This window comes from Malurus melanocephalus, unplaced genomic scaffold (genome assembly GCF_030028575.1).
Source record: "Malurus melanocephalus ecotype Western Australia unplaced genomic scaffold, MMel_1.1 scaffold_31, whole genome shotgun sequence".
Classification (NCBI taxonomy): domain Eukaryota; kingdom Metazoa; phylum Chordata; class Aves; order Passeriformes; family Maluridae; genus Malurus; species Malurus melanocephalus.
Genome location: NW_026623263.1, coordinates 3,094,483 through 3,105,259, shown reverse-complemented (window position 1 = coordinate 3,105,259; position 10,777 = coordinate 3,094,483). Strand labels below are relative to the sequence as shown.

Here is a 10,777-nt window from a genome sequence, read left to right as displayed (position 1 = left end):
GACACATAAAACACTGTTACAGAGTGGGGAAATAATTTGCTCTTACAGTGGTGCTGGACAGGAGGAGAAATAATAACCTTATGTTTCAACTTTGCTATTAAGAGAAGCTTCCAACAAATAGGCACTGCAATGGATCACTTSGTGTGGCTTTTCAGCAGCAGAAATCTTTAGGAAACCATTACAGGAATCATAAATATATGTACTCTGGCAACAAAAGCATAGGATGTGTGATTGTTTTTGTAATATTATAAATTTTATTTCATAATGTCAATTCAAGACTTTTTTCTAACACGTTATTAGAAACCTAGAGCAGTGTGCAGTGGTTTCGCTGTCAAATTGTTTTCAAAGGACTGTATCCACTCCAACAGTCATTTTACTCACAGCAAGTGCATGTAGGGGGAAAAAGGTCATCCCTTTATGGTGCTTCAAAAGAAGCYGATTTATAAAACGTGTTATATTGTTTAAATTGTGCTTTTAACATGCATGGCAGTTTGAGCATGCACTGATGATTTTGTATGCTAATAACTCAGTTACGTTCTTACTGAAATTGAATGGGATTAAAATAAAGTACTGAGGAAGAAAAAGTATAGTTATTATCAGTGCTTTGTATGAATTGCATGACTCTTCAATTTTCTTTATTTCTGTGATTTTTAAACAGTAATGTACACAGGGAATTGTGATGCTATTTAGAAAAGCTGTTAAGATGAAAGAATGAAGTAAACAGTGACTTTTGTTTGAAAGACCATGAATGTGCTTAGTCTTATATAAGATACATGGGGCGAGACTACATATAGTGAGATGTCTCAGAGAAGTCAAGAAGTCTACTGCATTCCATGGTGAGGAAAAAGTGACAATACAGTACAGGTGATTTGCCTATAGCACATGTATCTCCAAAAACATCCTACAGACAATACACAATTACAGGAGAAAAGGGGTAAGACAGCAGATACAGAGTGAATGTGAATGTAACCTTTGGTTTGGTTTAGGTTTTTTTTTCCCTCCTGAGTTTTGTTTGATTAATGATGAGTGAACCTCAGCAACAACACAGACAGCAGCTTCAAAACACAGAGAGTAATCTCTGCCTGTTTTTATCCACCAGCCCTTCCTGTGGAGGCAACATCTCAAGGCAGATGTGTTGTCTTTGAGCTGATGAAAGTCTGGACAGTGAGCATGACTGTGGTGAAGATCTGCACAAAGTTTAGAGAAAGTAAGAGAGACTGAGAATCTTAGTGCAAAGGGGGAAAGGGCAGGAAGGCATCTCCGTGGGATCAAATCTGCAGGATGGAGAGCTGGACAGAAACCTGCAGCACTTCTGTAAGGAAGGTAGGTTACATGGTGATGATGCTGTAGGTTCCTGCTAAAACCCTGGCATGATTTTCTGCTGAAGGGCAGTTTGTGTAAGCAAAGTGATGCTGCAACAGTTCCATGGCTGACATGGTAAATCTAAGGCTTAAAGAGACCATTTTATACATTTTTATGGACATTATATCCTTCCCTTACAAAAGGTAAAAAAGGCAGTGGCACAACGCTGTAACACTAGATTTAGACAATGATCTGTGACAGGAGCATGAAGCTCAGGCTGTGGTGGTGGCAGTGACACACTGATGGCTTGCTGATCCAAGGCTTCAGAGATAGTGGGGATGTCCCAGATGCCTGTAAGCTCCCTGCTATGGCAGGAAGAATGAAGCCTACAAAATGGGCTTCTCCCTATGAAGCAGCAAAGAACTGCTGAGAAAAGGAACAGTTAATAGGTTTTGTAAAACATCTGCAAAACRCACCTTCCATTTTCACTTCTCTCCTTTGTATCTATTACCTCTGTTAAGGACTAAGTAATGGAACAGAAACAAACCCTGCATGTATCAGTAGTTTCCTTAAGAGGCATTTTATTTCTACAATTTCAGAGGCACCGTGGCCTACTGAATATTTACAATGTACCTTTGATTTACATCTGACATGTAAAAAAAAAAAAAAAAAAAAAAAAAAAAAAAAAAAAAAGATGGTTCTATGCATCTATCTTCATCTGTGTTGCACAAACAAGAGGCTTTATTCTGCATGGCATACCACTGCCTTTCTAGTCTGCCTACAGATATATTCAGTCATCTGCAATCCTGATGCATACATTAAATTCACTGCCAACCTGGATGGATACTGTAGAGAGTTATAAAAAAGCATCCCCTTATCTACTGAAGCTATGCCAAAGCAGAATCAGCTGATGGTGCATCAGAGCAGAACCTGTGCAGGGACTCACACCACAGTCACACACTGCCAGAGCTTCAGGAACACATCTCAGACAAGTCCAACTCTCCTCTCTTAAGTCACCGATCAAAGAACGGCTTATTTCAAAACACACTTGCTACTTATATCTACATGGTCTGCCATAACCCAAAATCAAGTGTCATTACTACCTGGCATGAAGTACACAACGAAACCAAAGCCAGACAGGCCTTGAATTTTGTGTTAGATATGTCGCAATGTAGATTTGCACTGCAAATCCAAACTTTGTTYTGTGCCGCTCTTAGAAATGCCCTTTTTCGTGCTTCCCCAAGATTGTAATGACACTGAAAATTTCCTGTTCCAGAAATACAGATTTTTTAGTCTTCTCATGTTAAGGGACCAGCCAGAAATACAAGCTACCTGAACTGCCCCAAAAACAACGAAGCAAAAGGGTAGAGACAATATAAATATACCTCTTTTTAAGACATATGTGTACATAACACAAAATGGCTAGAGGAATAAAAAAACTTACCACAGATAGCTAGGAAGTCTAGTTCCTAGGGTCATGCTAAGTGCAGCAAGGGTGCTAAGCTCTTAACATTCCCACATTTAATTTTTTTTTTTTTTTCATGGAGTGTTTCTTTGGATTAAGAGATGGAAAGTGGGTTAGATCTGTAATTAAGCACAACTACCCTAAATTATTTAAGAGCCAGGGTCTTTTATAGTACCTAATTGTTCATGTGGCTTTGTTTACAAACATGTCACCTACATACAATTATTCCAAGCTGCAACACAGCTTAGATGCAACCATCTACCATCAGGCTGTGGCAGGCAATTTGAGGAGTTTTAAGTGTAACAATGGGAATTAAAATGAATTAGATCAGAATTTTTTTGTGGGAACCAAACTGAACAAAGAAGTATTTTTTTTTAATGTTGGTACATAATCAAAATTAAAACCAAGACAGGGATCAAATAAATATCCTTTAATAAAGAAAAGAGGAATAATTTTAAAGCACCAAAACTGTGAGTATGATGTTACATTGCATGTACAATAAGGTGAATGCAGTACTTTGCGTACAGGTTTAATCTGAATCATGATAATAAAATCCCATGAAATACACAGCAATAAACTTGCATTGCAGAAAAGCTGCACTAAAGAAAAAAGACCAAGAAGCAGACAGTTAAAACTTGCTTTTTAGTTTCTAGGTATTGCTAGAAATGTTTGTTTAGTTCTTAACCTTTTTTTTTTAAACTTGTGCTTAATACTTTATAACTTTAGCATTTTCAGGCATAGTAAATTTGCAGAGTTTACAATAAAATACACACGTAATATGTCCTTTTTCATATAATGGAGTTAAAGAACTTTTTTAAAGCCAAGCACAATGTGCTAGTAGTGTCTGAGTCTAATGATAATATTGCACAAAGCTAGTGAATGGAAAATTTGTTTTCTTTTGATTACTTTTTATTTATTCAACAGGCTTAACAGAGAAGTTAGTTTCATTAAGCTTCACTGGCTTCATTCATGTAAGACAACTTGCAGCCATCTGTATTTCTTAAACTTTCCTTTTAATGATGATGCATTTGTATACACTTAAGATGAATTTCAAAACATATAGTAACAGCAACAACAAGCTGGAAGATGTTAAGTGAATATCCCCAATGCCCAACACCTATTAACCAAATCAGAAGTCAAAACTATGTTTATATTCTGAAAGTCAAGCCAGTTTATGGCAAATTAATTCCTGTATAAGTGAAAGTCTCTGGAATAAAGTCTCTGGAGAGTTTGGACTATATGCACCAAAACAGTCTTCATCCTTTYGACTTGTTTCCAATGAACACACTACTGGTTAATGAGCATTAGATAATGCTCTATACATGAATATTAGGGTCTCAGCRGAGTAAAATCCATTGCTTGGTCATTTTTCCACATCAGAGGTACAGGGCATTCACATTTGAGAATGAAAAGATGACCTTTTCTGTCAAATTCTGAAGCTCTGGGCACAGAATATAGAAAACCTGAATCACAATAAAAATACATAAATGTCACGTTGCAGATTCACCATAGCCAGAGCTGTGAGTTTTGGAATAACAGTCAAACTGAATGGGAAGTACAAAGACCCATATATGCAACAGCCCCTCCCATGAATATACTGCCATGCCCACCCTCCCTCGACCCTCCTAAAAATTCTAAGTATTTATGTATTAGGCAGCAATTAAATATAAATTCACTTTGTAGGAAAACTTAAATTACAGTATATTTATAGGTTAAAAATAGCCATTGTGTTGACAGCATTGACAGCAATATGTTGATGTGCTTATTACACCAAAGAGCAATTTGCAGTCAAGTTTAGAATGACCTACTGTCTGTCAGCTCAAAGAGCACTGGAATCATGCAACATGCTCTCCCAGTAAGGTGCTTCTGTTACTCCTTTTCTTTGCAAGAAGCTTTGCTTGTTCTTAATTCTGTAGTGCGAAACATTAACAACATACTGTCCATGCTTATGGAATCATTACCAGAAATATATCCTGGTAATTTAATTACATAAGCATTACAATGAAAACACACGCATGAGCAAACTTGATTTACAAATTACACTCTTAGAAATTAAGTGCAACAAATGGAATAAGGGTAACATTAACCAATGTTTCTGCCTCCTCTTCTCAATAAGTTGCATGTTCAATAATGCACCTATCATTACTTTATTATTAAACAGTACAGAATATAGTGCTTATACGCAAAATGATTCTTTACAAATAATGTAGTGAAGTATGTTGAGTTCTATCCCCAATTCAGTCACAAAAGAGCACAATATATAATCATACTAATTTATTTTACAAGTGTCTGGTGTAGAACGCAGACTGTCAGAGTTTAAAAAAAAAATGAAGCAAAACTTAAGTGAGTTTGAGAAAAATAAAAAAGCCTTCATCTACCCTAGACAGATAACTAACATGGAAATACAGTAAAGTGAGTAAGACTATTGGTCATTGTAAAGGATCTGGAACCTCTGTGAGTGAGAACAGGAAATACTTGTTGATACAWATTCCATTTCTGAATAAAAGACTATTGCTGTTTACCTAACATTTTGGTTATTTTAGTAGAAACTGAGCATTTAATTTCTTGTTCCCACTCATACAAGATCTTTCAGTCCTTACATAAGCATTTGTACAATAAACGTTACGCATTCCAAATCTTTACCTCACTGGATCAGTTACACCATAGTAAAACACTTAATTTGAACAAAGAAAGAAATTTCTAAAAATGGAAAAAGCCCAAAAGCTGACGAACTATTTAAGATAAATAACTAGCAACAGAACAACTCAGCCACAACAATAAAATGAAAAATATCAATAGGCAGGTCTTTTCATGGAGGCTCTCTTTCCTTGCTCATGTTTACATGGTTTTCCTTAGTGATGCTTGCCAAGATTTCTCAAGAACCAACACAATCATTACAGCTTTTTTTTCAGCTGTGGAGGAACTGACTTCAATGCAGGACTGTCATAATTTCCATAAGTTTCTTTAAATATACTTAAACTTTCCCCATTTTCTGCTGTAGCCCACTGGAAAATTTCACATTACAAAGGATGTTAAGTTTTATGCACTAGCCTGTGTACACTACATATGCACAATTTTTATATCGTAGTGAAAATTATGTGAAATTGTGACATCTAGTGACTCATGGAGATTTAAATTCAGGATTTTTTTTTTTGAGCAGGCTGTGGAAAAAAACCCCATTCACTTTCCACACAGAAGATGGCAGTTTTGAACTAAATATACTGCTATGCTCAGCGTAACTACTTTTTGTGTGCCCATAAAATACATGCTCATATGAGAACTCCATTTCTATTCAGACTAAGCTACTACAGAAATCTAAGATTTCAGCTAAATATGAAACAGATTAAGGAGAGTAATTTTTACCAATCATGCACACATTTTTCAAGGCAAAGATGACAGATCACATGGCAAACGTTATCTGAAAACTGTAGTACAGTATAGCATGGAGCTATTTAGATAACACCACAGTGGTAAACTGCAGATAAACATGTTGTGCAAGGGAACCACTGCACACATACTTTAAGATTACACTATTTTTCCTCGGCTTGGAATTTTGCTAGTGTTCTCTATGCATACTCCAAGGAATAAAACCGCAGGCTGAAAAATAGGAAAAAATGGACATAAAAGTTACTTGTTCACCACTGTTAATTTAGCACTATGTTTCAGATGAAATGTATAATGTGAATTACCATTCTACATCATAGTTCTGCTTTGTGCTACAGCCAAAAATTTATTTGATTACCTTGGTTTTGATGTATGGTGTGACTGAAAGTACAAACAAATGTAAAGCAAAACAGCTTATGGTATAGGCAGTATCAAATGATTATGATGAACCTTGAAACTGCTGCCATTGCTGCATGAACACAGCATCAGAAAGCTTGCAACCATACCATGTAACTCAGAATTCAGAGAGTAAGTTTATGAAAAAAGCATCATGTAGTTTTAGGCCTATGGAAAGCCAGTATCAGGTGTTTCACAGAGCTGAAAAATAGAGACCTGGCAACTAATACAGATAAACTGATACAACTCTACTGTAACACTGCTCGCAGTTGCTTTGAAAATCTATGTTCACTAACTTTATAAGTAAGGCAACACGGTTAAGAAAATCCTTTCGAGATGTTTGACAGAGCTTTAATTTTTGGACAGCCACAGCAAAACATCTTCAATAGACTGAAGGGTCCCAGAGGCGAGGTTCCTTTAGGTTAAACAGCCTATTGCTAAGGTAAGTTCTCCTGCTCCTCTCTCTGTAAGTAAACGGCAAGACATGAAATCCCCTGTTTTAAATGTTAACACAGTACGTGTTCCATTACACGACAGCAGCAATGAGTAACTCCACTTAAAAGAACCCAGATCCCCATATAGTAGTTTATCTGTCAAAAGAAGAACAGTGAATGGACCACACAACACAAAGGACAGGGACTGTGTATTTCTCAAACACAGTGTATGTCACGCTAGTAAAAACAAAAAATGCTAGTGAAAATTCAGCTTTCCTAGAACTGTAATGGGCTGATTTTTAATACCACACGAGGTTTGTAGGTGGTACAAGGCTACTTGTATCTCTGTATTGACATACCTCTTGGTACTGTGGTATCATTAAGAGTAGCTGCCTGCAGCCATTAGTCATGAAGTTTAGGACTACTCCTAAGTATGCACTGCAGAGGAAGTTGTAACTCTCCTTTAAAAATAAAACAGTCAGAATCAAAAGAAATTTTTTTCAGCCAATAGGCTTTTGGGTATGAAATACAAACACTGTCGCAGCCACTAACAGGAATAATGAAAACCAGCAAGAAAAGCATGATTTTCACAACTGAATCATCAGTATGCTTAAGTGCTTTGATCTTTTTCAAAGAAGGCTGCTTAGACTAATCAAAAGCCATTTAAAACCAAAAGAGAAAAATACTTTTAAGTATGAAATTACAAAATATTGCTTCTTATAACAAATGATAAAGTATAACTAACTTGGTTCAGCATAGCTAAATATTATTTTAAAAAAGCATGAAAATGTCTACTTTAAAAAGATGTCAGACTACAAATGACCTTCTAAAAAGGTGCTGCAGTATGTCTTGCTAAATGTATCATGACGGAAACAAACACATTCTTGAATATTACTGAATTCAACTCTTAATTCTCATTGTGCTGTGGTCACTGTTGCTTTTCATACTGACATATGCTTATTCAAGGTAAGAAGAAAAAAAGTCTTAGTTGCATGTTACTGAATTTCAGCTACTGTAGTGCAACTAGGAATTCTCCTCTTTCTGGAATATCAGTCTGCTACACAGCGAGCATCTCTGCAGGGAGCCATTTAGTTGAATTTTCAAGCACATGAGATATTCAGTGCAGTGAAGGGGACATTTTATAGCTGGTTTGGAAACCCAAAGTTACTTTAACAGCAAGTAGTCTCCCAACTCAAAATGCTCCCCTCACTTAACTGGCCATACATTACTAACGCAAATATAAAAAGTGCTTAAGAATTGGGCATTCTTGATAGTATAAAATGCACATCTAAACTCAGCTTTCTGCCCAAACTAGAATTTGTTTGAACAAATAAAGAAAAAAATGACCTAAAATTAAGATTTCAGGCCATTTTTTTCCATGTACTGAGTTGTTTGCCAAAGAAAGACTATTTCTTTGCCAAAGAAAGCCTCTTGTGGAATTGATGGTCGTAACTGCTGGCTCTGAATTCTCAGAAATGCAGAAGAAAAGTAATCTTCAACTGGGGTTTCTTTTCTCATGTTGGTGGCTGTCAAGCACCTGTTTGGGAAAAAAGAAAAAGGAACATCTGAAAAGCTAAACAGCTGTACGAATATTCTCTGATCAACATATCAAGCAATTCTAACATGCAATATACTGAACACTGTGTACTGAGCAAAGATTCTCTTTTCTCCCAGGGCAATGACACGGTAACTCTGGAGCCAAAACACACATAATATGACCAGGTCTTTTTTTGCCTTGTGGTGTAACTGGCAGTTAAGACAGACTAGAGTCTGAACAGGTCCAAAATACTGGATTAGGAGACTACAGAGAACAAAAGCACACTTGTTATCTGTTACTTTGTCCACCACTGATGGAATTCAGGCACAGTACTACTGTGATTTATGTGTACTATTATGTACACATACGCAGATATTCTCAGGATACTTTTGATAACCAGTAATCTCTTGGATTTTTCATAAACTACTACATATTCATACTACTTGTTCAGCTACTTCGATATATGGAATATATCTTTTTACATGGTTCAGTGTCTGTACGGACTGAACTGTTCTTAAAAAAGTTAGTCATAACTTTATGTAGAAGTTAACTTGCAGAGCAGGTAATACAAGAGATGACTAGATCTCCTGCAAGAAATTATTTTTTCTTCAAACTTCACTAATTAATGAAACCACTTCATTGAATACTGCTAATACTCCCTTCACATGTACCAGGACACTTTTTGGCACTTGATAAATATGAATCACTGTAAGAGATTTAGACTTAATTGGTAAGGCAAATAATTGCATTACATTTAGCCTATACAGATGTATATATGTTAGGCATAGCTCATATAAAATGTGCACCAATACACTTCAGTGTATACATTTTCAACCCAAAATCTCTATGCTTTTATTTTTGGCATGTGCAGAGCTTACAAATTAAAAAACAGTAGGTCAGTCTTAAAGCATGACAGCAAGTGGGGATAGCACAAATGCTAGCCTACAATTGCTTCATGAGATTTTCATTACATCTGACTCTTGTATGATGATTGCTAGTAAACCAGTGAGCATTTTCAGGCAAGTATACTAATCTATATGGAAAGTATTTATTCAGCTGAATTTTTCAAGGGCTTTGTCTCAATCTCTCTTCTAAAATACTCCATGTGCTTGGACAGCAGGGGCCTGCTTTTTTTCCTGAGCTGCTAGTACAGCTTTTTCTGAGCTATATTCTGAGCTATTCTGCACAACCCCTTTTCAATCTAAACTATTATCTATCAAATAATTTCAACTAATGAAAACAGGGTTGTTTTCAAAATAAAATATGACACTGGTAAGAGAAAGCAGGTTCTAGATACTCCATTTGAAGAACATGGAGCACATACTCTCAACTCTGACACTGAATCCTGCTTCTAGATCCAGATGATTTCACAGCACTTCAGCAGGATGTAGACTGGTAAAAAGAAGACAGTAATCAGGGACTGTGTGGCAGTGATTTTAGCCTGCTTGTTTTTAGCCTCTAAACTGCTTCTTAAGGGGCTGCAAATAGCAGAGGAAAACATGTATTTATGTTGTGTGGCAATAAACATGGAAGAACACTAAGATGCACTTCCAATGTAAAATGCTTAGGAGGTCAACCAATTCAATTTAAAAAAAATTAAGTCAGTCTTGGAAAAGTCCTTTTTATCTTGCAAAAAAATTGCAAACAAAATCCCRAAAAGTAAAGTAGATTTACTAAAATCAAAGTCAAATCACAAAGTTTAAATTTGGTCTGTTATCTAGGAAATTAGAAAAATTCCACTAAGAAAGACAARGCAGTGCCAAGACACGTCTTTTCTTACAGCTGTCACTTGATTTCTGAAAAGCTGTGGTAGTAAGACTTTTCAGTATGCAAGGATAGGAAGAAGTTACATGAAAGTAAAATTATTTTCACTTGGAGCTTCAGCAAGAGTTAAGCACATCTGCACGCCTGGAGTTTCAACTCCAAAGCTAACAGTATATTTGGTATGGAATAGAAGGAGCAAGCCATAATTAAACAGTGTGAAATCATTAGGGCGGGCAATGGCTAGTTCATGAGAAAATAAAGATAACACTTCTTGCCCGTTTCAAAAATGTTAAAATATTATTATTTGAAAATATCATACCAATGGAACAGCTTGAGGCAGTTTTTCAAAATCACATGAACATTTAGCAGATGATGTGCTCAGTCAGAATCAGTTTTTAAACAGCTGTAGCACTTTAGCAATAGTCACTCTATAGCTATAATAACAACTAACCAGGGTAGAAATAGTGATTGTGAATATTCCAAAAGGTTATCCTT

At 36.1% G+C, this 10,777-nt stretch overlaps 1 protein-coding gene across 2 annotated transcripts in view; it reads right to left on the bottom strand.

Annotated features, from left to right (window-relative positions):
* Window positions 1-4,378: 4,378 nt before the first annotated feature.
* JMY (junction mediating and regulatory protein, p53 cofactor) overlaps window positions 4,379-10,777 on the bottom strand; it is a 62,862-nt gene continuing 56,463 nt past the window's right edge. For both annotated transcript variants that reach the window (XM_057363860.1, XM_057363861.1), the window contains one exon: window positions 4,379-8,518. The gene's annotated coding sequence lies outside the window, so the exon portion shown is untranslated. The remainder of the gene's footprint in view (window positions 8,519-10,777) is intronic.